Source organism: Chionomys nivalis, chromosome 1 (genome assembly GCF_950005125.1).
Source record: "Chionomys nivalis chromosome 1, mChiNiv1.1, whole genome shotgun sequence".
NCBI classification, from domain to species: domain Eukaryota; kingdom Metazoa; phylum Chordata; class Mammalia; order Rodentia; family Cricetidae; genus Chionomys; species Chionomys nivalis.
In genome coordinates this window covers 76439351-76445858 of record NC_080086.1, presented here as the reverse complement: position 1 = coordinate 76445858, position 6508 = coordinate 76439351, and the positions used below count along the sequence as shown (strand labels likewise).

The 6508-nt window shown below is 42.6% G+C and overlaps 1 pseudogene; it reads right to left on the bottom strand.

The window, feature by feature from the left end:
* Window positions 1-2058: 2058 nt before the first annotated feature.
* On the bottom strand, window positions 2059-4658 carry LOC130885617 (probable ATP-dependent RNA helicase DDX23; annotated as a pseudogene).
* Window positions 4659-6508: the final 1850 nt, after the last annotated feature.

The following is a 6508-nucleotide window of genomic DNA, read 5'->3' as shown; positions in this document are numbered from 1 at the left end:
AAGGGGACAGTACATACTTTTCAGGGTTGTTTGTTTCTTAACATTAAGGATTTGATGTTTCAATGTATTTATTTTATGTGTGTGAGTATTTAGCCTGTGGTCGTAGAGGACATAAGATCACTTGAAAGTAGAGTTATGGATGACTGTGTGCAAAATGTGGGTGATGGGTATAGAACCTAGCTATTGAACCTAGTTGCAACCAGCAAGTGTTCTTAACCTCTGAGTCATATAAAAGGTTTTAGTTCAATATGTTCTGCAACATTAATACCCTTGCTGGAGGACATAGTTCTTAGACATTCAAATTTTGCAATGGAATAGAATAAAAACTAATTTCAAAAACTGGTCATTTCCTTCAACTTTGTATCAACTTGAGGTAAATCTTTTTAATGTGTTGCAAATTCTGTAGGAGTCTCAGAATTTCCTTCTCTGACACAGTGACTCCACCAGAATCCTTTTTTCTCAGCTATGTTTCCATAGCTTCTTAATTTCATCACTCATAGCCATTTATCACACTGTATATGTGAAACTAAAATATAGGTGATAAATATTCCTACTGCCTCTGAGCTACTAAGTGGAACAGATCTGAGTTCTCAAAAATCTCCTAATGGATCCAATCTCTAGAAATATAACTTCTCTTACTGGGGGTTTGATGGGAAAGTTCCCCAGGTCAATTGGCATACCATTAACTTGACTCCCCTCTCAGGTGTATGATGTCTGGTGAGTTCAACTTTAATTCTTACTCATGTTCACTCTCTCCGACAAAAAGTGACCTTGAATTCTAGCAGATTTAGTAGACTTCCCAGGGGAAGTTTTGCCCTCTCTGAGGAGCAGGTGGTGGATAGGGTAGAAAAAATCAAACATGGGAGAGGACAGAGGGACAACAGGTATTGGTGTGTATAAATAAATAAATAAGAAAAAATCCAAAGTCATCAAAATCCATATTTATGTGTCCTGTTTCATACTCCTGTCACTTCTTGTTGCATCAGGAGGTTGGTAATCTAGTAACAAATCTTTGTTTAGTTGTTGTCCTTGTTGTTTGTTTTTGATAGAGTATCCTGTAACCTAGACTGACCTCCAGCTGACTATAGCTGAGATTGACCTTGACAGCAGAAACGAAACCAGTTACAAATAAGAAAACCAGCTGAACATTAGGGTTCACAGCCTCTTTATCCTGACAATGGATCCAATGTTACCAAGCACCTTCCACTACCACCACCATACTTATCTTGCCATGGTGGACTGCAACATCTTAAACTTTAAGCCATAATAAACCCTTTCTTCTTTAACTTGCTTCTTCTCAGAAAATTAGTCATATAATGAGAAAAAAACCTCAATTATCCATAATAATCACTCAGAGAAGCATGATACTACATAAAAAAATTGCAGCAGCATCTCACACACATATTTCAAATATATTGACACGTCAATTATTTTCTTCTTTTTTAAATATTCATGTATTTATTCTCAGAACATATAAACTTATCTTCTCAGAGAATAGAAAACAGAAATTTCACTCAGTGACTTAATGATGGACACAGTCAGCTCACCCAGTCCCCATATCTAAAAAAGATTCCCAGGTTGGGGAGGGGGCGGAGGATGCCTAGAGTGAGAAGCACCCTGTGGCATAGGGCTGTGCACAGCTCTAAAGGCTCTCAACCTGTTGTCAGAGTGACAGAGAGTCCAATGTCCACAATCCTCATGATGCCAGATCCCCTGGGTCAGTTAGGGCAACAACGTACTGCAGTACAGTCACACATGTGCTGAAGGAAGTCACCTCTAGGTGGCCAGGTGTTTGTTCAGGCTGGGGGACAGTGCTAGGCAGCTGCCTAGTAACCAGGACAGCAACAAGACTGAAAGGGGCAGAGCTGAATGAAACCTGATGTAATATGCTCCTCCGTCTTCCTGTCCCTATGGAGCCCATCTCACAGCCTCCCGACCAGGGAATATGATTGTTTCCTAAACCCCATACCCAAAAATGAGAGCCAGGAGAGGGATGTGAGGGTTAAAAGGACAGGCACCCGCTTCGGAGCACGTTTATCAATCCAACCAAGTGTTGTGTCAAGCAAAGGTGGTCTCTTCCCTGCGCTTCTTGGTGAGGATGTTGCCTGGCTTGTGCTGGGCACCGGGGTGGTTTGCTAGCTCTGGAGGGCAGGATGACACCAGGCTCTATAGAATAGCTTGCTTTAGTTCATAGAACACAGCCGAGTCCTCTTTGGTGAGGAAGGTGATAGCTACACCACTCTTGCCTGCCCTTCCCGTGCGGCCAATTCGGTGAATGTAATCTTCAATATTTTTGGCCATATCATAGTTGACAACCATAGACACATCTTGAATATCAATACCATGACCAGCCACATCTGTAGCCACCAAAATATCCTTGGTTCCAGCCTTGAGGTTGGATAATGCAAATTCTCGCGGCTCTTGGCCTTTTCCACCATGCAGTGTACAGGTATTGTACCCCATCTTCTCAAGAGACTTGGCCAACACGGTCACAACACTTCTTCTGGTTGACAAAAATGATGATGGGTAGATCAAAACCTTGTTCCAAAATTGCCAGCAGCTTTTTCCTCTTTTCTGATTTTTTTGTTTGTTTGTTTGTTTTTCGAGACAGGGTTTCTCCGTGGTTTTGGAGCCTGTCCTGGAACTAGCTCTTGTAGACCAGGTTGGTCTCGAACTCACAGAGATCCGCCTGCCTCTGCCTCCCAAGTGCTGGGATTAAAGGTGTGCGCCACCACCACCCAGCTCTCTTTTCTCATTCTGACACGAGGAAGACCTTTTGTTCCACTCGCTCATGGGACTTGCCTGCAGAGCCAATGTACACCACAGCAGGTCTCCAAAGATAGCTCCTGGCTATATGCTCCACCGCTGGGGGCATAGTAGCTGTGAACATGACTGTTTGGCGGTATTTACGTTTTCCTGACTCAAAGTTGACCAACATCTTCTCTGGGTCCTCAGCCTTATCTGTGTCCAGTTTCTGGTTGCTGAAAGGCATGTGTTTCAGGATCTTTTGCACGTCTGGCTCAAAACCCATGTCAATCATCCCGTTCGCCTCATCCAGAACCACATAGGTACAGCGGCTCAGCACCAGGTAGCAGTTCTCCAGCACATCAATGAGATGTCCTGGGGTGGCGATCACAATCTCACAACCCATGAAGCCTTGGTCTTCTCTGGAGATGCTACCAATGACAGCCACCGTGCGGATACCTAGTGGCTTTCCAAAATTGATGGTTTCTTCCTCAATCTGCTGAGCCAACTCATGGGTAGGAGCCAGAATAATGGCATAAGGACCCTGGTCTGACTCTTCGATCCTGTTAATCATGGGAAGTGTGGTGATCCAGACCAGTAATGGGATAAGGAAGGCTGATGTCTTGCCACTGCCGGTTTCAGTCACACCAATTATGTCACGATTCTGTAGCCCAATAGGAATGGCCTGACGCTGGATAGGTAGCCACACTCACCGATGACTTCCAAGATACGTGGGGTCAGAGACGAATATTTCCAGGACCGGATGGGATTCGGGATCTTGCCACCTTTGGTGGTGATGCTATAGTCTTCATGGAAGATCCTCTAGTCCCTGTCTGTCATCTCATCTAACTTCTTCTGGGAACAATGGCAATCATTCCAGCGTTGCTTGGCTTTCTTCTAATGAAGTTTATGGAGTCTTGCCTCCTCTTGCTCCTTTTCTTCCAGGGTTTGCCTCTTTTCCATCAGGTCTCCATAGAAACGTGACTGTTCTCTGCTGCTTTAGGTCAATGCCTGCAATGAAGCCTTGCCCCAACAACTGCACCTGGTGCCGTTCTTTGTACAGGGGGTTGTAGTCAATGGAAGTGTCTTCATATGCATACCACTCAAAGACAAATTTTTGGTTGTTGAGATGCCTTGTTCGGTGCTGTTTTTTTATGCCACCCAGATAACGCTCCTTAATCTCGTGCAGCTTCTTGCGCTTATCATTTTCTTCCTGGATCTTCTGGCACACTTCCTCATCCTCGTTTCCATTGGTCTCGGCTCCATCCTCTTTCTCCGTACCCACTCCTGCTCCTGAGGACCTTCTACCATCTTCCTGCCCAAATCCTGGTACTGTTTCCTTTTCTTCCTCTCTTCTTCCAGCATCTTCTGACGCTCTTCCACTTCCTGCTGCCTTCGCTTCAGAGCTTCAGCTTCCCGCTCTGCTTTGGAGAGGAACTTGGGCTTAGCTTCAGCTTCTTCCTCAGCCTTTTTTTTTTGGCCAGAAGTTCCTCCAGGGACAGTGGCTGGATCTTAGGCTTCCTGTCGCTATCTTCATCCTCATCACTCTTCCTAGAGTCTCTGTCTTTCCGAGATTTGAAATCTTTTCCTCGACCAGGAGACAATCTGGATCTTTTGCGTTCCCTGTCCCTCCTGTGTCCATCCTTGTCTCTGTCCTGCTCCTTCTTAATCCGCTCTCATTCTTTATCTTGCTCTCGTTCTTTGTGTGTCGTTCTCTCCCTGTAGACTTGGAGCGGGACCGAGAGTGAGAATGGCTACCTCCTTGCCACCTATCCCGTGACCTACGCTGCTTTCTTTGGGGAGGACTTCTGGTCCCAGTCTCTATCTCGCTCTCTATCAGGAGTCTGTGATCTCTTCCTTTCCTCCTTAGGTGATACGTCTTGGTCCCTTTTGTCAACCAGTTCTCCTGCCATCACCCCACGCCTGAACCGCCTAACGCGGCCTCAACGTTGCCAAGCAGTCCAATTATTTTCTTCTTAAATGATTGCTACAAAAAGCCATAGTCACCACTCATACACTGATTCTACTAGTTGAAGGTACAGTCTACCCTTCAATTCAGCTAGGTAATTATCAGAAAGACTAGATTTCCCTTGAGAATGGAGCGTGACTCAACATTGCTTCGAATATAAAGGAATTGAATAGGCTATATCAGGCAGCCCCCTTTATCACAGAGATAAAAAGTTGTTCTCATATCCTCCTCTGTGTTCATACAGCAGCAAGGGAAAACTTGTCTAGATGCATTTTGCCTGTCATACTTCCAACTTAGCAAGGAATTACATTTTCAGAAAAATATAGGCGAAGGTCATTCTGTCCCATGGAGTTTATGATATCACCAGAGCCCTTTAAAATTGGAAGAAAATAACTCTAAAGTCGATATTCCCTCCAAGTACACCGAGAAGTTGTTTGAAAAGAGCTTAATGAGATGGAACAGTGTAGGAAGAAGCAACCATGTTGGGTGAATTTGGACTGATTTGTTTTATTTTTAATTATTAATTGAATTGATCTTCTGGTTTTCTACAGTCTACTACTACATCCTCCATAATCAAAGGGATTTATCATGAAGAAGAAATATTTGTCAGGGCAGTTTTTCTGTCTTTGCCGACCATAAGAATCCTTAGAAGGATTTCATCAGGGCAAGTGAGAATTAAAAAGGAAAAAAAGAAACTTGGAAAAACAGATTTCAAAATACTGATTAATAAAGAAGGCAGAAAAGCAGAAGCCTCCAGTCAGGTGCTATAGGTTCATCTGTCCAAAACGGAAATATGCCCAGTAATTCTCCAGAAAGTTACTTTAGGGTATAAAAGTGCCCAGTAGAGTAGAGAGCTAATGCTTTCAAGCATTTGCAACTAAAATTTCATGGTACATAAGGTGCATCTCTTAGGACAGATTGTCAGACTTTCTTTTAAGAGAATCAGTAGGATTATTAGAGGTGAATCTCAGAAAACTGAGTTTTGACTCATAAAGAAACAAGATATGAAAATAGTAAAAGCCAATTAAAATTTGTATTATTTTATCCACTATATATAAGCTGTTATCATTAGACATGTAAACATGAATTTACTTTATGTTACACTTTTTTCTAACTATTTAAAGGTCTATATTTATTTCTATGATTCTTATAGCTCTGTCTTAGTTACTTTTCTTCTGGTATAATGGAATACCATGACAAAAAGAATTTTGGTGGGGAAAGGTTTGTTTTAGGTTAGGATTGTTAAAGTATAGTCTGTAAAGACAGATATGAAGTTCATGTCTGTAAGAACAAGCATAGACCTTGTGGATCACCTTTTATTTCACAAAGGTGTGGAGACAGAAAACAAAGAGGGACAACGCTCAAAGCTTGCCCATATTTACATACATGCTTCAGAAAGGCTCCAACTCCTAAATTTTTCACAGCCTTCTCAAACACCTCCCACATCCGATGAACAAGTGCTAAACGTGAGCCAGTTTGGATCTTTTGAATTTCCATTATTAGGTAACACACAAAATATTGCATTCCACTAAAGCACTTTCATATATAATGTCCTTCTCACTTATGGATCATCCTGGTCTTCTCCTCTAGCAGTATCTCATGTTCTATAACCCTCCTCTGTTTTAAAACCACTTTTTCCCTCTTGTGGTCTTCTCTCTATAGCCACATTTCACATTTCACACACGCAAACACACACACACACACACGAAAAGCCAATCTGCACATATGAGAAAAAAATACATGGTGCTTATTGTCTTTCTGAGTTTGTCACCTCACTTATATAATAATTTCAGT